This window comes from Halichoeres trimaculatus, unplaced genomic scaffold (genome assembly GCF_033239565.1).
Source record: "Halichoeres trimaculatus isolate MK-OKI-2021-1 unplaced genomic scaffold, fHalTri1.1 fHalTri1_scaffold_15, whole genome shotgun sequence".
Lineage (NCBI taxonomy): Eukaryota > Metazoa > Chordata > Actinopteri > Labriformes > Labridae > Halichoeres > Halichoeres trimaculatus.
In genome coordinates, this window is record NW_027437193.1 from 299144 (window position 1) to 322796 (window position 23653).

At 50.7% G+C, this 23653-nt stretch overlaps 1 protein-coding gene across 1 annotated transcript in view; it reads left to right on the top strand.

Annotated features, from left to right (window-relative positions):
* The first annotated feature begins 297 nt into the window (after window positions 1-297).
* The window catches only part of LOC141804000 (uncharacterized), a 33363-nt gene continuing 10007 nt past the window's right edge, over window positions 298-23653 (top strand). The window contains exon 1 of the mRNA XM_074688176.1: window positions 298-432. The gene's annotated coding sequence lies outside the window, so the exon portion shown is untranslated. The remainder of the gene's footprint in view (window positions 433-23653) is intronic.

Here is a 23653-nt window from a genome sequence, read left to right on the forward strand (position 1 = left end):
AGGATCATTCTGATGTTTCCTCCTGAGGCTGATGAGCTGAGGTGACTGTGAGGAGCTGGTTGGGAGAAAAGCTGAACTCAGAGAGGAGGAGATCAGCTCCTCCTAAAGTTCCAATAATGAGCCTCAGAGTGGATTCACCTCCTCTGCTTTAAATCTGACACAGGGCTTTTTAACAGTCAGCACATCCCTGCTCTCAGGAGCCAGGCGTGGATCGTGCCTCTGCTCTGTGTGCTCACTGTGTGCATGCACAATCCACACGCGTGCACGTACGTACGGATGCGTGTGCGCGCAGGCGGAGGATCGCCGAGCCCAGCCGTACCGTGCAGCAGGCACAAGCCGCCGGGCGCGCAGGAGAAGCCGCAAAAATTCACAGCAGCCGCAACTTGAACCCGCGAGAGGAGCCGAGGGAGCGTCAGGACTTCAGAGCGCACGGTAAGACCCGAGCCGCACCTTTCCCCACCTTTCTCCACCTTTCTCCACCTTTTCCCTCCTTTAGCAGCGCTTTCTGAGCCTTTTGATGGCTTCATCCTCATTCCCCACCCTTTTGTCTGACTCCATCTCCCCGCTCGGGCAGCCGCCGGGGCGCACGCCGCTCGGGCTGACGGAGGTCTGAGACAAAGAGAGCGTCGGATCAGACAAAGGAGACGGAGCAGGACCCGGGCGGAGGGCATGATTTAGGGGGTCCGGGCTTTATTCAGCCTCTTTGCTCCTTTTCCAGGAGGACGACGTGCACGCGCTTCAAAAAGGGGTGTGTTCAGTCTGGAGCGCACGCGCTTCATCCTCACACACATTCCGCTTTTGCTCATTTTCACACTTTCATTGAAGGAAAACGGCGCGTGGAGCGTCCCCTCGCGCGCTCGGTGCGCCTTTTGATCTGGATCGATCAATCTGAATTTGTTTACCGTTATATAATTTCTCCATGTTGCTAGGCAACGCGGAGGGAGGGCCCCCCCCCTCCTCATATTTTACATCCAGCAAGCATTTCAACACGCAGAAATAAGACAGACCCCACCTCTTTGTCTGTGTGGAGGTGTGACAACACACACACACACACACACACACACACACACACACACACACACACACACACACACACACACACACACACACACACACACACAGGCTTATGTCATGATTCAGTTGAATTATTGATGTCATATTTCTCTTTTATTGCACCGAGGAGGAGGAGGAGGAGGAGGAGGAGGAGGAGGAGGAGGAGGAGGATTTAGGGGAGCGTGTTTGCAGGGTGATGGAGAATTTAGGGGTTGTACCCCCCCCCCCCCCCCCCCCCAGCATTAAGTTCACGCTTTCATGTCGCTCGAGCTGCAGCTGCGTCGATGTCTGAAGCTTTTCCTGCTCCGAGTCAAACTTTATCAGCATCCTCCGTCGCTTAATTGCCTGGTCTTTTGTTTGCCGCGGCACGCATGCGCAGTGGTAGAAGGGTGTGGATGGGAGAGATGCCACCTTGCCTATCAATAGGATGGAGGCGAAGAGGAGGAGGAGGAGGAGGAGGAGGGTCGCGATCAGATTCCTGCTTCGTTTCTTTATTATTTCCTCTTTTTTTATTCGTGATGGACAGAAGAATGTTTCCTCCACTAAAGTGTGTGTGTGTGTGTGTGTGTGTGTGTGTGTGTGTGTGTGTGTGTGTGTTCTGTAACCCTGAGGCTTTGCTGCCTGATTCAGGAACATTTGTGTTTGTTGTGCAGCGTTTTCGTCGTTTTCTTTCTTAAAGGTGGAGAAAATGATTTCAGACAAAGACAGAAATGAAATGGTGACATCGATCTGCCTTTTTCATTTCTGACAGCTGTACACACACCGTCCTGGTTGGCCGCACACACTGAGCTGCCCTGCTGGTGGCTGAAACACACGGTGTCTGCTCCTTTATTTAATTTAGCGGCCGCTCTGTGAGGAGTCTGGAGCGATGCTGTCTGCTCCCCTCAGTCTGACTTCAGGTCTCTCAGCTGTGTGAGCTTCACCTCTTTGCCATGGCAGTGAGCTCCGTCACCTGCGTGAGCTTTCACACCTTAAGAACAGAAACCCTCAGACAGGAGTGACTCTCCTGAAACTCCACAGAAACCATCGTCCTCCCTCTTCATTCGTTCAGGGTCAACTCTGAAATCAGATATTTCTTCCCTGTCGTGAGTTTGAGCCCCTGATCTGAAGTACGTCACCCACAGAAACTCGTCAACACGTCTGATTCCTCCCAGGAGAACACAAATCCATTTATGGCACGTCACGTTTCCAATGACAGCGCTGTGTAACGCCACTTTGCATCCTGGGAAAACTTGTCTGGGACAAAGAAAAGTTGAGTTTAAAATGAGCTCCAAATGCAGGCCTCAGCTCTGAAACAGATCAACACTACCAGCTCTGACCACAGGTGTCACTGTAGTCAACGCCACAGACCGTCCTCACAAAGGCAGACTTTTTTAAACAGCGTGAAAAAACAGTTTGAGTCCACTGTTGGTGAAACTTCCATCAGCACTCATATAGCCTATCGTCTGTCGTCCAATCAGAGCTCAGGGATCGTCTGACGTCCAATCAGAGCTCAGGGATCGTCTGTCGTCCAATCAGAGCTCAGGGATCGTTTGACGTCCAATCAGAGCTCAGGGATTGTCTGTCGTCCAATCAGAGCTGGTGGATTGTCTGACGTCCAATCAGAGCTCAGGGATCGTCTGTCGTCCAATCAGAGCTCATGGATCGTCTGTCGTCCAATCAGAGCTCAGGGATTGTCTGACGTCCAATCAGAGCTGGTTTAGAAAGAAGTGTTGAGTGAGGTCATTGACAGCAGCGTCAGACTAAACCTCACGGTCAGAGTCAAACTTTACCTGCTCTCAGCGTGAAAACACCTTTTTGTTCCTTTGCAGTTACAGCCGTTTGTCACTATGGCAACCTTAAAGGTACAGCTGCTGTGCTCAGGTGGTTTCAGCCTGAAGGAGACTGATCTGGTCTTTCTGGTGTTGGGTTCAAAGTGTGTCGTCTTGTTAGTATACAGGCGAGATCTGACATTATAATTCATCGATAATGTATCGAGCTCTCTGATTGGTTCATGGGCAGCCATGTGACTGCCATGTTTGATTCTACCTGCGGTCCTTCTTTAATGTTTTTGCCTCTGTGACGTCTGTTTTCACTCACTTCAGACAGCGAGTGGTGAAAAATAAGTGGTCAGAAAATGAAAGACGTGCGTCCTCGCTGTCTGGCTGCTGATTGGCTCTCGTAAATCCAGTGAGTCCACCCATTCATCCTGCTGGACGGAGAGACAAACAGACACCTGCAGAGAAGTTATGACGGTGACTCATCCATTACTGCCGCCGCCGCTGTCAGATGCTCACTGTGTGTGTGTGTGTGTGTGTGTGTGTGTGTGTATGTGTGTGTGTGTGTGTGTGTAAGAAAGAAGAGCCATCCTGTCTGACACGTAAACCTTCTCCTCCTCCTGTCTGATGATCAGATCACTGATGTGAACAGACTGAATGTCAAAGTGCTCGTTCTGCAAGCGTCAAATACTTTGATCACCCTGGATTAAGACGATACTAGACTGTGTGTGTGTGTGTGTGTGTGTGTGTGTGTGTGTGTGTGTGTGTGTGTGTGTGTGTGTGTGTGTGTTTAAAATTGTGTTTTGCTGCTGGTTGAGTCCCATTTCTTGCTTCCACCATCTTTACAGCGAGTCCTTTACGTGGCGTCAGCGCGACACCGGATCCTTTGTATGAAATACTGAGTTCTGATTGGTGGTCACACAGCAACAGAGTGTAACAGTGGTTTGTTACTTCTTGATAACAGACTGTTGCTATGAACGACTCATCCATAGGGAGGCATGTGACTGTGATGTGGGTTGATGCTGTTAATTTGTTGATTTTTTTCACGTCACGTTTGTCTCGTAACCGTCACTGGGTGACTGTGGGTTTGATCCCAGACTCCAGGAGACTGATGGTAACTGTCACTGGGTGACTGTGGGTTTGATCCCAGACTCCAGGAGACTGACGGTAACCGTCACTGTGCACAGAGCAGGTGGAGTTTTCTGGTCAACGATCTCCGTCCATGATGTAAACTGACTGAGCCGATGCCACCAATGAGGGCGACATGTGTGACTCAGCAGCAGTGAGCTCCTGTGAAACGGGCTCTGAAATCAAAGTTATGGTTTAAAAAAATCTGCTGTCAGTGGACACAGGCCCTTAATGTGAGTAACATCAGCTAAATTAGCTGATTTACAGTAAATATTTGACACTAACACTAATTTCAGCAGAGGGAATAATGTTAGTGGACACAGACCCTTGACCTTGAGTTCCTGTAGAAAAGAAGACTAAAGTTTCCTGTTCATGTGGACACAGCTTTAAATGCGGGAGTAAAGAGCTGATTCAGCTGAGAAAAAGTGCTGAGCATGTGATAATGGCTTAATCCATCATTAATAGAAACACTACAGTCAATCAGGAAATCTTGTCATGGCTCAAACTATGAGAGGAAGTTGCTAATTTAAGCAGAGAGAATAATGATAAAAGGCAACACATCAGAAGATTAAAGTTCCCCAACAATAAAAGTGTTGCTCAAACTTTGAGAGAGGCAGACTGATTTCAGCAGTAGTTATGTCTTTAATGCTCTGTTTAACATTTTGGGTCAAAAAAGCTATTGTCAGTGGACACAGGCCCTAAATGGGCTCATGATTAGCACAGCAGACCTAGCTGTCAGTGGACACAGGCCCTTAATAGGCTCTTTATTAGCACAGCAGACCTAGCTGTCAGTGGAAACGGGCCCTAAATGGGCTCATGATTAGCACAGCAGACCTAGCTGTCAGTGGACACAGGCCCTAAATGGGCTCATGATTAGCACAGCAGACCTAGCTGTCAGTGGACACAGGCCCTAAATGGGCTCATGATTAGCACAGCAGACCTAGCTGTCAGTGGACACAGGCCCTAAATGGGCTCATGATTGGCACAGCAGACCTAGCTGTCAGTGGACACAGGCCCTTAATGGGCTCTTTATTAACACAGCAGACCTAGCTGTCAGTGGACACAGGCCCTTAATGGGCTCTTTATTAACACAGCAGACCTAGCTGTCAGTGGACACAGGCCCTAAATGGGCTCTTTATTAACACAGCAGACCTAGCTGTCAGTGGACACAGGCCCTAAATGGGCTCATGATTGGCACAGCAGACCTAGCTGTCAGTGGACACAGGCCCTAAATGGGCTCTTGGTTAGCACAGCAGACCTAGCTGTCAGTGGACACAGCTCAAATGGTGACAGACTTCAGGATGATTGTCAGCTCCTCTGTGCCACAGGCCGTGCTGGTTTTGCTTGCAGGAGGCCTCGGTGCTGTGCAGACGTCTCCTGTGTTGTATCAGCTGAGGTGTGAAATGGGGAAGTGAAGTTTCTGGACAGCAGCCAGTTTCTGCTCCTGTTGTTTGACAGAGCGGCGCTCTGCGGTGTGAAGGTATGAATGTTAAACGTCGGCTGATTGTTTATTCTCTCTGAAGAGTCCGGGGGCCCCGGGGTGCCTGAACAAGTTGGCGTTTCACACTTGTGGCTCTGAAGCCTGCGCGTGTTGAAAGCGTCTCTGTTTGGGAAACGATAAGTGTGCGTTCCTGCAGCTCGCCGGCCTGACAGGAATGAGGAAGCGAGATATGGCGATTTCATGCAGAGGAAGCGTGACGCTGTGTATTAATGACTGGAAACTTCTCCACAGCTTATTTTGGTGCTGTTTACGCTGAAGTGGAGTCTCAGGGACGACCGAGGTCATGTGACGGTCTTTGGTAAATCTTCATTTCCTGACAGTGCGCTCCTCTGCGGCCCTCCGTTTACATCTGCCCGTCTTTTTATAGCTGCTGTGAGGAGAGGCAGAGAGCCCAGTGTGTGCGGGAACACTTCAGGTCACGGCTCCCTGTCCTCGGGGAGAGGAGGGGAGACGGTGGTTTTAGGGAGCTGAAGGAGGACTCAGTCCAGTATCTGAGGTCTTAGAAAGGACCCTGCTCCTGTTTTGGCCTGATGGAGCCAGAGGTTGACTGTAATTAAGACCAGAGAGCCGAGGTCAGCTCAACGTTAACACTCTCAGGGTTTTGAAAAAAGTGGCGTCCGGCTCCTCCCTGTGTCCTGCCTGATCCGGTCCCTTCGCAGGTTTTTGACGGCCGTGCAACGCGTCCTCGTCCCTCGGCAGCTCTTTCACCGTGAGCGCCATTTGTCACATCGCGCCTCGTTTTCCAGGAAATTACAGCTCAAACCCAAAGTGACAACGTTATCCGATCTGTAGCCCGGCGGGGCCAGGATGAACTCGGCAGTCTGAGCGCGCTCTCTGCTGAATCCTGAAATCCACTCAGACACTCTCTGACTGCAACTCTCTCTCACTGGTCCTCCTGGGTTTTAAAGGGGGGCGTTAAAGGGACAGTCTGGACGTTTTTCCTCTCACCTGTCCTCTTACACAGGGGATGTTTGGAGTGTGTAAGAGAGTTTGTGACCTTAGAAACAGGATCTCTGATCAGAGTTGTCTCTGAAAGTCTCTCAGCTCAGGAGGAATCTGTCCGTACGCCCAGCTCCAGCTCTTTTCTGTCCCCGGACGGACTGGTGTCCCCTCAGGAAACAGGACGAGTCACCATCAACCGCTGGACTGAATGACTGAGTGACTGAGTGACTGAATGACTGAGTGACTGAATGACTGAGTGACTGAATGACTGAATGACTGAGTGACTGAATGACTGAGTGACTGAGTGACTGAGTGACTGAATGACTGAGTGACTGAATGACTGAATGACTGAGTGACTGAGTGACTGAATGACTGAGTGACTGAGTGACTGAGTGACTGAATGACTGAGTGACTGAATGACTGAATGACTGAATGACTGAATGACTGAATGACTGCACACAGTCCGAGTAACAGATCAGACAGACCTGAAATAAAAGCTGACACTTTAGTCTAAAACCTTCAGGCTGTGAAAACTTTATCTGCACATTTGTCAGAGAATTCACTAGAAATGGAATGCGGCCATGACCTGTGGATCATTATCTGCTGCGTCTCAAAGAGTGACTTACAACGTGTTTTAAGAAAATCCAAACACTGAGGCCTGCAGCTATGTGCACTTTGCTCCACCTGACTGTGTTAGCATCTCCACGCTGAGCTAAGCTGAGCTGAGCTGAGCTGAGCTAAGCTGAGCTGAGCTGAGCTGAACTGAGCTGAGCTGAGCTGAGCTGAACTAAGCTGAGCTGAGCTGAGCTGAGCTAAGCTGAGCTGAGCTAAGCTGAGCTGAGCTGAGCTAAGCTGAACTGATCTGAGCTAAGCTGAGCTGAGCTGAGCTGAGCTGAGCTGAGCTGAGCTGAGCTGAGCTGAGCTAAGCTGAACTGATCTGAACTAAGCTGAGCTGAGCTGAGCTGAGCTGAGCTAAGCTGAACTGATCTGAACTAAGCTGAGCTGAGCTGAGCTGAGCTGAGCTGAGCTGAGCTGAGCTGAGCTGAGCTAAGCTGAGCTGAGCTGAGCTGAGCTAAGCTGAGCTGAGCTGAGCTAAGCTGAGCTGAGCTGAGCTAAGCTGAACTGATCTGAGCTAAGCTGAGCTGAGCTGAGCTAAGCTGAGCTGATCTGAGCTAAGCTGAGCTGAGCTGAGCTAAGCTGAACTGAGCTGAGCTGAGCTGAGCTGAGCTGATCTGAGCTGAGCTGAGCTGAGCTGAGCTAAGCTGAGCTGATCTGAGCTAAGCTGAGCTGAGCTGAGCTAAGCTGAACTGAGCTGATCTGAACTGATCTGAACTGAGCTGAACTTTCCTGTATCTGTGAGAAAACAGTTAAAGTTGACCTCTTTAACGTTTGTTGTGCTGTGGTGTTTGCCTCAGTGTTTTTTATGTGTGGTATATTATTCACTTGCAAATGGTGTGACACCCACAGGCCACCGTACCAAAGGGCCAAAAATGGGGACGGGCTAATTTCTTTTCTTGTTATATTCACCACTTCCTGTAACTCTCCAAAAATCATGGCGTTGATAAGAAAAAGGGCTGAAAAAAGTAAAACGACCCCCATCCCTCTACAGGTCACTTCCTGTCAGTTAAGTCAGCCATGCCCTTATATGGGCAAAACCCCAAAGTTTGGTATCTTCAAAATAAAAAGTTATGAAAGGTTCTTAGAGAAACGACAGTCCAGACCCTGAGCGTTTCAGGTCCAGGCTGTGAACATGTTTGATACGCAGTGAAGATCCTCTCTCTGAAGGAGAGTGGACGTGGCCTCTGCTCTCTCTGCAGCCAGCCTCTGGTGGACACTCGATGAACTGCAGTTTTATGCACTTCTACATCAGCTCCATGTTTGCAGATGAGGCGTTGCAGTTTGGTTTAAACATGACAGTGAAGTGAGGTGTGCTCTACCCGCCTCAGGCTTTGGTGTTCCTCATGAGCAGGTGGAAGGGCAGGGAGCGCTCAGAAACCAGCAAATATAACCGAACGCATGAAGACAAATCACTCTTCAGATGAGAGTGGCCGTGACTGACGGCGTGATAAAGAGACAGTCCAGAGACGTTCATCAGAAAACACACTCCTGTGTCCTCACACTCCTCTCTGAGACCCTGAGGGCTGCAGAGTCTCTGTACTCAGATCTCCAACGGTCCAAAGACGGAGCCGTGGAGGAACAACGGGAAGGTAAAACAGGGTTTAGACAGCTAGGTGCTCGACCCTCTGTGTGTGTGTGTGTGTGTGTGTGTGTGTGTGTGTGTGTGTGTGTGTGTCGCAGTCCCAGTTCTGTCAGCTCCCATCAAGCAGTGACAAAGTGACGACAGGAGGAAATAACGGGACCATCTCAGAGTTTTCTCCGCTCGGTGTGAGGCGGGTGGAGCTGGTCTCTGAGCTGGGCCTGGGAGGACGAGCGTCTACGTGAGTGTCACACACACACCGGGTCTGAAGCGACGGATGTTTGAGGAGAAGTGAGTTCACTCTTAAAAAGTTTGATCTGAATTCAACATTCAGTGGATTAGCTCTGAATTTCTCAGACGTCTTCATCCACAGGAAGATGAACTCCTTCAGCGCTGAACTCTGTAAACGTGGGGTTCAGGGCCCGCTGTGGGTTCTTTGTCTGGCTCAGCTGGAGCACAGTTGGTACCAGGACCACCATTAGAGGCCGTCTAGACTGAGTGCCCTGGGTGAATCCAGGCTGTCTGGTGGTGCTGGGTGATGCTCGTCCCCGCTCTCACCCCCCCCGTGGCTCTTTTCTGGGGTTAGCTGGAGTTTAGAGTCGACTTTGGCCCCGGCTCCTTGTCTGTCCTGCCGCAGAGCGAGTGCTCTCTCTCTGTCTCTGTCTCTCTGTTGTGGCTGGAGACAGCGGACGCCCGCCACCTCTAATTTCACTCCAGCGGTGTCTGGCTGCGGGCTGCCGACGCGCTGGTGACAGGGGTCATGTAGACGGACGCTGAGCGGGCCAGTTTGTCCGGGCCAGTCGGCCCGTCGCTCAGACAAACGGAGGGAACGAGGCCAGAGAGGATCTCTGAGTCTGCGGCTGTGTCTGTGAGAAACAGATGCACTTTGTGTCGTGGAAACGCTGCCTGGAGACGCTTTCTCCAGCTGTGACTGTGTCTTTGGCTGGAGACGCAGCAGAGACCTGATCCAGCTCGTGTCTGCGTGACCCACATCTGCACAAAGGAGGGCCGGCTGTGTATGTTTCCTGTGTGCTCGGCTCGAGCTGGTAAAGCAGGTCGTAAACGTCACACAAGAGTCCTCAGAAAGCCATCAGCAGTTATATCCTCCTAACACACAGTTTGTGTCAAACCCAGAGGCTGTCTGAACAAAGCGCATGGATCAAACTTAAAGAGGGGTACTGTGCTGTTTGTCAGTCTTTATTCTGTCCCCCTGGTGCCCCCGTAGCATCTTTACATGATTTACTGTTAAAAAAAACGTCTTAATTTTCTCTCAAAGGTGTTGTAGATAACCAAATTTTTAGCATTTGTCACTTTAAGGCTCTCTGCTCGGCTACCCCCCTTCCCTCTGATTGGCCAGCACTCTGAAGGACCTGACAGGGGCGGGGCTATGAGCAAATCTTGGTGTTCAAGACCCTACCCCTCAAATATGTGGTGAGGAGGTCCTGATGTGATGACCTCACCATTTCAGCAGGTCTCATGAAGGTCTTGTGATATTTTCAGACAAATTCAGGAATATATAGCATTTTAGAAAAAATGCACAAGCTCAGTTCAAACATCCAGCATTTATACTTTATATCCATGTCTATAACATCGGTAAGCAGAATAACCTCTCTTTAATCATGAATAAAACCCCTCTTTAATCATGGAGAATACCCCCTCTTTAAACATAGAGAACATCCCCTCTTTAAACATGGAGAACACCCTCTCTTTAATCATGGAGAATGCCCCCTCTTTGAACATGGTGAATACCCCCTCTTTAATTGTGGAAAATACCCCTCTTTAATTGTGGAGAATACCCCCTCTTTAAACATGGAGAATACCCCTCTTTAATCATGAAGAATACCCCCTCTTTAATTGTGGGGAATACCCCCTCTTTTACATGGTGAATACCCCCTCTTTAATCATGGAGAACACCCCCTCTTTAAACATGGAGAACACCCCCTCTTTAAACATGGAGAAGGTCATATCCAGACCTACAGAAACGTCTGTCGTCAGTGTGGTGGAAACCCGACAGGAAGTCGGCCATTTCAGCCAATAAAGACATATTCTATTCTATTCTATTCTATTCTATTTCGGTTTGACACAGGGTCCAAATGTTTTTAGTTTTATCAAAGCAGGAATGACACTTTGACATCGTCCACATCATTTTAGTTTTAGAGGTCTGACAGTCTGCACTGGTCCAGTCTGCACTGGTCCAGTCTGCACTGGTCCAGTCTGCACAGGTCCAGTCTGCACAGGTCCAGTCTGGACCAGGACCGCTCCTTTGGATCCTGTTTAAAGTGCAGGAAAGCAGAACATGAGAAAGTTTCCAGTTTGTGTGGCAGACTCTGATTCCTGGAAAGCCCTGGAAGCTGAGGAACGCCAGCAGCCATGTGAAATATTAATATGTGCGTTTTATCGCTGCCAGCCCGTTAAAACCCACTTCCCATCAGAACAGCTCCAGAACCTTCCCAGAAATGTCGCGCGGCTCTGATCCGCCCAGAGGAACCCGCTCCCCTCGTCCCCTCAGCCCTGCAGAGGTATCGATCGCTGTCGGACCCGCCTGGCTCCAGGTAGAGACCAGGGCCTCGGGGACCGGAGCAGACGGAGGGAAGGAGGACGGAGAGGGACGCTGGGCCTCACCAACGCTGCAGCGCTATTGATCGACACGAGAGACGGACGCAGAGCTGAAACTAAGACAAGAAGAACAGAGTACTAGAGTCTGAAACCGTCCCCACATGGGGTCCAGACCTCAGTCCATCATCTGATCCACCTGAGAGTGCTGACTCCACCTCCTGGGTCTGGTGTTCGGTCAGAGAGGAAGAGAAAAGGTCATCAGACGTCTGGGAGTCTGGTTCTTCTCCTTTGGTTTAATATTTTTGATTTTAACCTGACACCAAAGAGCCCCCCCCCTCTGTGTGTGTCACAGACACACCTGATGTGTGTGTGTGTATTACAGACCTGATGTGTGTGTGTGTTACAGACAGACCTGGTGTGTGTGTGTGTGACACAGAAACACCTGATGTGTGTGTGTGTGACACAGAAACACCTGATGTGTGTGTGTGTATTACAGACCTGATGTGTGTGTGTGTATTACAGACCTGATGTGTGTGTGTGTTACAGACAGACCTGGTGTGTGTGTGTGTGTGTGTGTGTGTGTGTGTGTGTGTGTGTGTGTGTGTGTGTGTGTGTGTGTGTGTGTGTGTGTGTGTGTGTGTGTGTGTGTGTGAGTAGAGCTTGAAGTGAACAGGTGTGATGGTTTGTGGAGACAATGACAGGATTGATTAAGTCCAGGTCTTTGTTGGACGGTGTTTGTGGAGCGGACTCTCGTCTCCATCAGGTCTTTGTTGGATCCTGTTTGTGGAGCGGACTCTCGTCTCCATCAGGTCTGCGGTCGATCACTGAACACCTGTTGAGGATTTTCAGGTGGAGCGTTGTTCTCCTCCCTGTGTGCTGAAAACAAACTGTGGTCACATCCCTCAGTTCATGCAGAGACGTGTTTGTTCGCTGCATTGTTTGAATTCTCTCCCTTTCCACCAACGAGCCTGCAGGACAGTTCGTCACTGCAGCCATGACACGGACTGACCTACAGGGGGCAGCGTGAGCTCGGCTGCTGTTTGTCTCTGAGAGCCGGCAGAACATGGAGTGACAGACATTCAGGACGTGAACTCGTCTGCATCGACGTTATCTCACAAACTTCAGACCCGTTCACGACAAGAAACACCGCACACAGCTGGCGTCTGGACCAGGAACTAAGTCATCATCTGCTGAAACAGGAACTGCAGAACCAGATTTATTGTTAGGCCTGTTAGTCAGAAAACCAGAAGGACAGTTAGTCAGGGGGCTGTTAGTCAGAAAGACTGTGAGTCAGATAACCAGAGAGCCCTCCAGTCAGAGGACTATTAGTCATTAGGCCTGTTAGTCAGAAAGTCATTAGACCTGTTAGTCATGAAGTTAGTTTGGATCGAAGAAACCTGACAAAATCCAAACCAATTCTCTGACTAACAGGCCTTTTGGAAACAGGCTGATCCCATATTATTGCAGATTTAAACTTGTTTAATTCTGATTCAGAGTCAGGCAGTTTGGTCAAACTGGGATTACTTCATCTTTGGCAGCAGCCCCAAGTGGACACTTGAGGAACTGCAGCTTTTACACCTGAAGGTTTGCTTCACTTCTCAGTAAACCAGCTCGTAGCTGAGTTTCAGCCCATGGCCTGATGTATTCTAGTGTTTCCTCTTGTTGGTATCGTCGTCTGGAGGAAGAGATGTTCAGTTTGTGCTGTTGGGGTGAGTGTGAGATTTAAAGTTACTGTCACGGTGAAGTTCAGTGTTTCCTCTGACGGTGAAGTTCAGTGTTTCCTCTGACGGTGAAGTTTGGATCAGTGTTTCCTCTGACGGTGAAGTTCAGTGTTTCCTCTGACGGTGAAGTTCAGTGTTTCCTCTGACGGTGAAGTTCAGTGTTTCCTCTGACGGTGAAGTTCAGTGTTTCCTCTGACGGTGAAGTTCAGTGTTTCCTCTGGCGATGAAGTTCAGTGTTTCCTCTGGCGGTGGATCGTTCAGCCTGCTTTAAGCCTTAAAGGTGACTTCAACATCCAAACTTTCTGGACTAAGTTAAATGAAATTTAGAAGCTGGAGACATGCTCCAGACATTTTTCACTTCATGTTGCTGATAAAACACAAAACAAGAAAAGTTTGCAGCTTCACTTCCTTCCCTCTTTATCAAAGTCTTTCTCTGAGAACCTGAGTACAGGACCAGGACTCGGTATCAGCAGGATACTAAAAACACTCTGTTGTTCCAGGATGAGACGTCTGTATGTGTTTGCCCCAATCTAAGATGGTGGATGATCATCTAAATGCTACCGTTACACAGATGGTCGTGTCTTAGGCCCTAAACGTCAGATGTTGGTCATCGGGGAAATACTGGAGATTTTTTTTTTTAACATTCCAGTTTAACAACTTCTGCTCTGCAACAAAAAGCAGCAAATCGAGGGTTTTTCCTCCGCCCTCTTCTCTCAGGGTGACTCTGCTGTTTCTGATAATTTGAGAACGAGACCAGAAAACGGTTTGTGATTACTGCCCCGACAGCCAGACGCTCTTATCCCCACAGATCCAGGACTTCAGGATGTCTGCCAGAAGACGCAGCATGTCCCACATTCAACACGGACAAAGACAACAGCTGATCAGCCTGAACAGCTGATCCAGCACACACACGGCCTTCCTGTAAGACCAAACAGTGCCGGTCATTGTGTGGGCGTAGACCGTGCTCTGTGCAGCAGGCGGAGAGCAGACAGCGAGCTCTGACAGGAAGTGCTGGTCCTGAGAGTATGACTAAGACCTCTGACCAGACAGTGCCTGGGTGTGACAACAGACTGCTCAGGATCCACAGCCCGGGCCCATCCCCTCCATCCCCTCCATCCCCTCCAGGCCTGTGGGGGGAGCTAGAGCCCATCCCCTCCATCCCCTCCGGTCCTGTAGGGGGAGCTAGAGCCCATCCCCTCCATCCCCTCCAGGCCTGTAGGGGGAGCTAGAGCCCATCCCCTCCATCCCCTCCGGTCCTGTAGGGGGAGCTAGAGCCCATCCCCTCCATCCCCTCCAGGCCTGTAGGGGGAGCTAGAGCCCATCCCCTCCATCCCCTCCGGTCCTGTAGGGGGAGCTAGAGCCCATCCCCTCAATACCCTCCATCCCCTCCATCCCCTCCAGGCCTGTGGGGGGAGCTAGAGCCCATCCCCTCAATACCCTCCATCCCCTCCATCCCCTCCAGGCCTGTAGGGGGAGCTAGAGCCCATCCCCTCAATACCCTCCATCCCCTCCATCCCCTCCAGGCCTGTAGGGGGAGCTAGAGCCCATCCCCTCCATCCCCTCCGGTCCTGTAGGGGGAGCTAGAGCCCATCCCCTCCATCCCCTCCAGGCCTGTGGGGGGAGCTAGAGCCCATCCCCTCCATCCCCTCCGGTCCTCCATCCCCTCCGGTCCTGTAGGGGGAGCTAGAGCCCATCCCCTCCATCCCCTCTGGTCCTGTAGGGGGAGCTAGAGCCCATCCCCTCCATCCCCTCTGGTCCTGTAGGGGGAGCTAGAGCCCATCCCCTCCATCCCCTCCGGTCCTGTAGGGGGAGCTCGAGCCCATCCCCTCCATCCCCTCCATCCCCTCCATCCCCTCCATCCCCTCCGGTCCTGTAGGGGGAGCTAGAGCCCATCCCCTCCATTCCCTCCGGTCCTGTAGGGGGAGCTAGAGCCCATACCCTCCATCCCCTCCGGTCCTGTAGGGGGAGCTAGAGCCCATCCCCTCCATCCCCTCCATCCCCTCCGGTCCTGTAGGGGGAGCTAGAGCCCATCCCCTCCATCCCCTCTGGTCCTGTAGGGGGAGCTAGAGCCCATCCCCTCCATCCCCTCCGGTCCTGTAGGGGGAGCTAGAGCCCATCCCCTCCATCCCCTCCATCCCCTATGGTCCTGTAGGGGGAGCTAGAGCCCATACCCTCCATCCCCTCCGGTCCTGTAGGGGGAGCTAGAGCCCATCCCCTCAATACCCTCCATCCCCTCTGGTCCTGTAGGGGGAGCTAGAGCCCATACCCTCCATCCCCTCCATCCCCTCCGGTCCTGTAGGGGGAGCTAGAGCCCATCCCCTCCATCCCCTCCGGTCCTGTAGGGGGAGCTAGAGCCCATCCCCTCCATCCCCTACATCCCCTATGGTCCTGTAGGGGGAGCTAGAGCCCACCCCCTCCATCCCCTCCATCCCCTCCGGAGTGGAGTGGATGTGGATCGGGAACATCCAGTCTAAAAATATGACACTGTGGTATTAAAAACTGCAGTTACTCAAGCGTCCACTAGAGGCTGGCTGCAGGAACACGAGCAACCACACACACACCCATTCAGAACAGAGTGTCTCACTGCAGGAAGTGACAGGTGATCAGCCAGGTGAGATCATTTCTCTACCAGAAACTTCTGTTCAGGGAAGTTTATCCTGTCATCCTGTTTTAAGTTCATTAACTTTGGAGCTTTGCCCATATAAGGGCGTGGCTGACCTGACTGACAGGTGGGCGCCCTGTAGCTGTCTCCAAGGAGACATAAGATCTGCCTCTTTACCTCATCCTGGCTTGAATGACGCTGCGTCGAGTTCAGCATTTGCAACATGGCCTCTGTCAACATTAAGCTTCAAAACTCTGCATCAGAAACAAATGGGTGACATCACGGAGACTCCGTCCAGGTGATACCCGGCCTACAGCGGGCTCAGCGCAGATACAGAGCTGCACAACAGACTACTACGATGTCCATTTGATGCAGAAGCATGAACCTTGTTAATCAAGTAAATTACACAGGATCCTTGTCCGGTTCGTCTCTGCTCCCGGCTCGGTTCCAGTTCTGGTCCATGTGGGAACGTACTCTGGTCCCACAGCTGCGTTTCTGGTCTTCTACTGAAGTAGGATCTGGTTTAAAGGTTTAAAACAACACTCTGCAGAAAGTAAAAATGATCAGTGCTGTGTCAGTGTTTCTAACAGGTCTGACTCTAAACCAGCTGATTCACATGTTCCTGCTCAGTGAGACCTGTTTTCATGTCTCTGAGGAGGACGGTTGGTTGGTTGGATGTTTGAGGAGAAGGAGGCGGTCAGTGATTGGCTGCAGTGCCACCAGGCGCAGCTCTCCCCCTCACGTGCTGAGGGCTCTGTCCTCTGGTGCTTCATGTGTTCATGTTTAGTGTGACAGAGAGATGGTTTCAGCCCCTCGGTAAAAAGAGGCGACTCTGTGTGAAGTGATCTGGTGTCGTCTGTTTGCAGCTCGGACCTGTTTCCTGAGGAGTGACGCAGAGTTTCAGCAGCTCTCTGAGAGAGGAGCTCGCAAGTTCAGACTCCGGCTCGTGCTCCTCTCTGAAACCCAGAGACAACACTAATAAATTGGTTTCATAAATAAATAGCTCTGGCAGACTCGCTGCTATGAAAACACCGGGGAGTTTTGGCTACACTTCGCAGCGCTGCTAATTGAGAGGATTCGCAGCGCGTTTGACAGATTGAGTGGACTGCAGCGCGTTGCATGATTTAGGGGACGGAGCGGCGAGATGCCAGAGTGAAAACATTTCAGAGGGTTGGCAGGATGGAGCTGCGCTCAGAGGAGGAGGAGGAGGAGGAGGAGGAGGCTCTGTGCTTCACTTTCTGCCGTCTACATGTTTGGACCGATGGTCGCAGTGAGGGGGGGGGGCTGTTGAACTGCTCAAAGAGCCGGACGGTTCACGTGGAGGTCAGCTGGGAGTCAGAAAATGAGTCTGAGCTTCTGATTGGTCTGTGGTCCTGACCTGAACAAAGGGAGCAAAGTGTCATGGACGCTAACAAGCCACAAACGACTGGCGTGAAGTGAGCGGCGCCGGTGGAGAGGAAGAGAAGTGGGACAAAAAACATAGTTTGACATCACCCTGAAAGAAAGGTGTAGAGTAACCTGAAGCATCCGTGTGGAGGAACCCCTCATTACCACTTCACCGTGTCACAGGTTTCAGGGTCTCCTCAGGCTGAGCTGCTTACAGGGAGACCATCACACCTCTCAAATCTGTCACAGATTCAAACTTTAACCAGAGAGTTTATTTCATCCACCAGGAACACACCACGTGTCTGTGGCCCAGCGCCGCTCTGTGGCGTGTTGACCTCGTACGTCTGCTGTCGGCTGTGTGTTCAGTCTGGCTCGTATCCCCACCCCAATGATGATCCTCTGCTGGTTCTTTTGGGCTGTAAAACCTGAGACCTGCTGACTCCTGGTCCGGCTCCTCTCATTATGTCGTTGTAGATAAAAACCATCTGATTCAGACACAATTTGTTTCATTTTGAAATTCTCCAGCTGTTAATGTGTGGTCTCAGTGCATCGCCGCTCCGTGAATGGAAAGTTCCTGAAAGAATAGTTTGCTCTTAGTTAATAAACTTGAACCCTGACTAATTTTCTGACTAACAGACCTGATTCTCTGACTAACAGACCTCCTGATTCTCTGACTAACAGACCTGATTCTCTGACTAACAGACCTGATTCTCTGACTAACAGACCTGATTCTCTGACTAACAGACCTCCTGATTCTCTGACTAACAGACCTCCTGATTCTCTGACTAACAGACCTGATTCTCTGACTAACAGACCTGATTCTCTGACTAACAGACCTCCTGATTCTCTGACTAACAGACCTGATTCTCTGACTAACAGACCTCCTGATTCTCTGACTAACAGACCTCCTGATTCTCTGACTAACAGACCTCCTGATTGACATTTTACGTTCCTGGAGGGGTGAGGTGGTTTCTTCTCGTTTCTGACTCATCTGATCCCACATGGACTCGTGGAATCAAAGCGATCTGTGGTTTGTTTCCCCTGGAGGATCATCACGTCTCATGATGCTGTTTTCAGGAGGAAATGTTCTGTTTCATGTGGCCGCGCTCCGCTCTGGATTCCCACAGACCCTGATTTCCCAGAGGAGCAGAGTCCTCTGAGGGCTCAGCTGCTATTTCTGGAGGGAGGATTTGGGAACGTTTCATCAGTTTAATTTTCATAAAGAGGTAAATAAACGCCTAAGTGCCTTTTTATGAGCGGCTCTTCCTCTTCGGCGGCACTTCTCCATCCCCCCCCACCCCCCCACCCCCCCCCCCCCTGTATCACACGTCTCATTAACCTGCTGATGGTTTAATGATGATGGTTCATCTCCTCCTTTATATTATCCCAAAGCTTCATGATCAGAGGATCTGAACGTTTCTAGACTTTTCCTCTTCCTGCAGCGTCTGTATCCAGAATCATGGAGTCATTGATAAAGTGCACAGGAAGAAACCCAAACGCCACGAGGTCCAGAGTAAACCGTGGAAACCAGAACAACCAAACACGCAGCAGGAAATCACCGGGAGCTGCTTCTGGAAATGTTTGTTGTTCAGGTTTGTTTACAGCTGGGTCTGTGTGTGAGCAGGAAACAGATCAACAGTTTCTCTTATCCTCAGCTTGACGTGGCGTTACGTGGCGTTACGTGGCGCGACGTGGCGCGACGTGGCGTTACGTGGCGTGACGTGGTGGTCTTGACCTTTCTGCTGCTGCTGGTCGTGAAGCCTTGGTCTTGTTGTTGAAACCTTGGTGGGCTCACATTTCTCTTTGACTCACAGGAATCAGAGATCCAGCGGCTGATTCAGACACCGTCACTTCCAGAGTGGCGGCGCCTGCTTTGTCCCGTCAGTCCTCCGTGGCGATGTTCCCCGCGCGGAGAGACGGGCTTCAAACCCATCAGGTCTCACCGTAACATCAGAAAGGTCTGTCAGAGATTTCCCTGCAGATCTGTACGTCTCCTGTTTTAACTTTGGGATAAACCTCCTGATGAGAATTTAAGTCAAACTTCAGTCGGGCTGAGCGCGGCGTCGGCGTCTGAAAGTGACTTTGTAAAGATGGAAATGATGTGTGGGAAAGAGCGCGAGGGAGCGTCAGATCAGAAACCGAGTTTTAATAAAGTGAAGACTTTTTCTGTGGAATGACAAACTCTTCCTCCGTTTCTCCTCCAAAGGCATTTTTCTGTTTTACCAGCACGCCACCTTTGGCGAGGGTTTCTGTGACGCCGCTGACTCGTCTGAGCTCTGGATGCAGCAGGTGATGAGGATTTGTTGAGCCCTCCAGCACGCCCCTCTTTAAGACGATAAGACGAGCAGATCATGAGGGAAAACCTTCATGATGTTGATGAAGATGATGATGATGATGAAGATGATGATGATGATGATGAAACTCTTCTCACACAAAGAATGGCGGTGTATCATGTAACAGAGCAGACGTCCTCTGAGAAGAAACGCTGAGTCATGGAGCCGCCTGAAGCTGTCAGCAGATTCTACATCAGGGACTCAGACCTGCTCAGCTAAGACCTGCTGGGTCACAGGGATCAGCGTTTCCCGTCCTCTCCTGGAGACGGTCTATGGGAAGTCCTCCTGGTCCTACAGTGAGAGCGCTTATTAACACCTGAGACCTGGTCCCTGAGCTCCAGAGACCTGGTCTGGGTCTGGGTCTAGGATGTGCTGAAAAGAATTTCTGGTCTCTTCCTTTCTCCTCACTGGTGTTCTGGCTCTGTCCTGGCTCTGTTCTGGCTCTGTCCTGGCTCTGTTCTGGCTCTGTCCTGGCTCTGTTCTGGCTCTGTTCTGGCTCTGTCCTGGCTCTGTCCTGGCTCTGTCCTGACTCTGTCCTGGCTCTGTTCTGGCTCTGTTCTGGCTCTGTTCTGGCTTTGTCCTGGCTCTGTCCTGGCTCTGTTCTGGCTCTGTTCTGGCTCTGTCCTGGCTCTGTCCTGGCTCTGTTCTGGCTCTGTCCTGGCTCTGTCCTGGCTCTGTCCTGGCTCTGTCCTGGCTCTGTTCTGGCTCTGTTCTGGCTCTGTTCTGGCTCTGTTCTGGCTCTGAGGCGGGTGTTTGGTCAGTACGTTTGGTGCTGCGGGGCCTCGTCTTGTTTTCTCAGTGGAACCTTGAGGCTGACGGACGCTGTGAGTCGGTCAGAGGTCACATTTTTCTCAGACACACTGTCGCACATTGATAAACATTCAGTGTTTATCTGTGGAGACATAGCTGGTGTGTGTGTGTGTGTGTGTGTGTGTGTGTGTGTGTGTGTGTGTGTGTGTGTGTGTGTGTGTGTGTGTGAGCACATGCGTCAGCAGTGCTTGTGTTGCCTTCTGCAGAATCACAGACTGTCACACTGTTTAGTTTTAATCACTCCCTTACCTCACACACACACACACACACACACACACACACACACACATGGAGAGGACAGCATAGAGGAAGTGTGATCTTCCTCCTGGCCAGCAGGGGGCCTCTTTAATCTGAAGTTGCAGAGCGGCGTTCCTCTGGAGGGGAGCGCTGAGGACAGGAAGCTGACAGTCACAGGAAGCTGACAGTCACAGGAAGCTGACGGTCACAGGAAGCTGACGGTCACAGGAAGCTGACGGGCACAGGAAGTGATGTTTGCTCCTTCGTGGTCAGCGTTAGGTCAGCGTTAGGTCAGCGTTAGGTCAGCGTTAGGTCAGCGTTAGGTCAGCGTTAGGTCTGCATGTAGTCAGCGTTAGGTTAGCGTGTAGTCAGCGTGTAGTCAGCCGTTCAGCCCAGGAAAACTCTGCTCCACAGAAACATCTCGCTCTGTGAATCATTCTGCTTCCTGCTCGCTGTGAGCATCAATCAGCGCCTGTCAGCGCCATGGAAACCCTTCCTCTGACATACCAACGCTCAGAGCGGAAATATTCAGGACAGAGCGGTCACTGAGCCTCCTCCTCTTCCTCCTCCTCCTCCTCCTCCTCCTCCTGAAACGACTGCTGTGACGCTCAGCGTGCTGAAGCCAGAGGACAGGTGTGTTACCTGTACATCTAAACCTGATGAAGCCCCAGGCAAACAGGGTCCACTCTGGACCAGACCGAGCAGGTGTGAACAGAGAGTCCTGTACAGAGCAGGACGGAAACGTCCTGTAGCCAGCAGAGACTCAAACACAGGCAGATGATCACCTTCCTGCCCTCCACGTGCTGGCTACGCCACAGCTAGCTGCTGCTGCTGCTGCTGCTGCTGCTGCTGCTGCTGCTGCTGCTGCTGCTGCTGCTGCTGCTGCTCCTGCTGCTGCTGCTGCTGCTGCTGCTGCTGCTGCTGCTGCTGCTGCTGCTTCTGCTGCTGCTGCTGCTGCTGCTGCTGCTGCTGCTGCTGCTGCTGCTGCTGCTTCTGCTGCTGCTGCTGCTGCTGCTGCTGCTGCTGCTGCTGAAAGGATTCACTGAGGATTCTTTTTGTCTGCTCTGAAATATCAATCAGTCTTTACTCGTTTAACGCCAAATAACAACAAACATGGGGGGGGACAACACAACACCCTCCACACCGGGCAGAGAGTCTGATCACCGCGCTGATATGAAAGGAGAAGTGAAATCAGAGTCTGGGGCCGCTAAGCCTGTTTCCTCAGGACGTTTAGACGGTGACGGTGAAAAGTGAGCAGCTAAAATCTGAGCAGCTCCAGCGGTCGGGGTCAGAGAGTCAGAGGTTCAGGTGGAGACTGTTGTAGCGTGGCCACAGAGTCCAGGAGGACCAAAGTGTGACTCCGTGTTCTGTATTTGTTTCTAAGCTCCTGTCAGAGTCCACCTGCCCACGCCGTGTAGACTGAGACCGTGCTTCAGTGTTGATCTGTTAACCCTGAGTAGAAAACACCAGCGTCAGATTGTTAATTTTCCGTCTCAGAAATAAAGAGTTTGTTTTCTCTCTCCCAGCTCTGACGGGTCCATAAACAGCGCCTCTCTCAGGCCGCCTGGGGGGGCGTAGCTGTTGGTGGACTCTGGATGAACCAATGAGAGGACAGAGATGGATCTGCTGTGTTTGGTTAAGAGGAAGCTCCGTGTTCTTTGTTTTAACTCACCTGTTTGCTCTCTGAGCCTGAACTTCCTCTTTGTGTGGGTCAGCTCGGTGTTTACCTGTGAAGTTCATGTTTGATGAAGGTGTTCACCTGGGCCTCCTCTTATCTGCTCTTTGTTCCTCATTAATGTGTCAGTACAGGTGTCAGAGCAGCTCCTGCTGCACAAACACAGAGAGCTCTGTTCAGACGGGAACAAGGTTCACATCAGACAACAACTCAGAGCAGCTCAGAGATCAAACCAGATCAAACCAGATCAAACCAGATCAAACCAGATCAAACCAGATCAAACCAGATCAAACCAGATCCAACCCGATCCAACCAGATCAAACCAGATCAAACCAGATCCAACCAGATCAAACCAGATCCAACCAGATCAAACAGATCAAACCAGATCAAACCAGATCAAACCAGATAAAACCAGATCAAACCAGATCCAACCAGGTCAGACCCTGACTGATCTGAGAGATGGTTTGTCAGAAAATCAGAAAAATAAAAGAAAAATATTCATTTTTACCACAAGCTTCAAAAATACATAGACTGATGGATGGATGGATGAAGAAGTGATGGATGGATGATGGATGGATGGATGGATGGATGGATGGATGGATGGATGGATGGATGGATGGATGGATGGATGAAGAAGTGATGGATGGATGACGGATGGATGGATGGATGGATGAAGAAGTGATGGATGGATGGATGGATGGATGGATGGATGGATGGATGGATGGATGGATGGATGAAGAAGTGATGGATGGATGACGGATGGATGGATGGATGAAGAAGTGATGGATGGATGGATGGATGAAGAAGTGGTGGATGAAGAAGTGATGGATGGATGGATGAAGAAGTGGTGGATGAAGAAGTGGTGGATGGATGAAGAAGTGTAGGATGATGGATGAAGAAGTGATGGATGGATGGATGGATGAAGAAGTGATGGATGAATGAAGAAGTGATGGATGAAGAAGTGATGGATGGATGAAGAAGTGATGGATGGATGAAGAAGTGATGGATGGATGGATGGATGGATGGATGGATGGATGGATGGATGGATGGATGAAGAAGTGGTGGATGAAGAAGTGATGGATGGATGGATGGATGGATGAAGAAGTGATGGATGGATGGATGGATGAAGAAGTGGTGGATGAAGAAGTGATGGATGGATGGATGAAGAAGTGGTGGATGGATGAAGAAGTGTAGGATGGATGGATGAAGAAGTGATGGATGGATGAAGAAGTGTAGGATGGATGGATGAAGAAGTGATGGATGGATGAAGAAGTGATGGATGGATGAATGGATGAAGAAGTGTAGGATGGATGGATGAAGAAGTGATGGATGGATGAAGAAGTGATGGATGGATGAATGGATGAAGAAGTGATGGATGGATGAAGACGTGATGGATGAAGAAGTGATGGATGAAGAAGTGATTGATGGATGAAGAAGTGATGGATGAAGAAGTGATGGATGGATGAAGATGTGATGGATGGATGATGAATGGATGGATGAAGAAGTGATGGATGGATGAAGAAGTGATGGATGAAGAAGTGATGGATGGATGAAGAAGTGATGGATGGATGGATGGATGGATGGATGGATGGATGGATGAAGATGTGATGGATGGATGGATGGATGGATGGATGGATGGATGGATGAAGAAGTGATGGATGGATGGATGGATGGATGGATGGATGGATGGATGGATGGATGGATGGATGAAGATGTGATGGATGAGGAAGTGATGGATGGATGAAGAAGTGATGA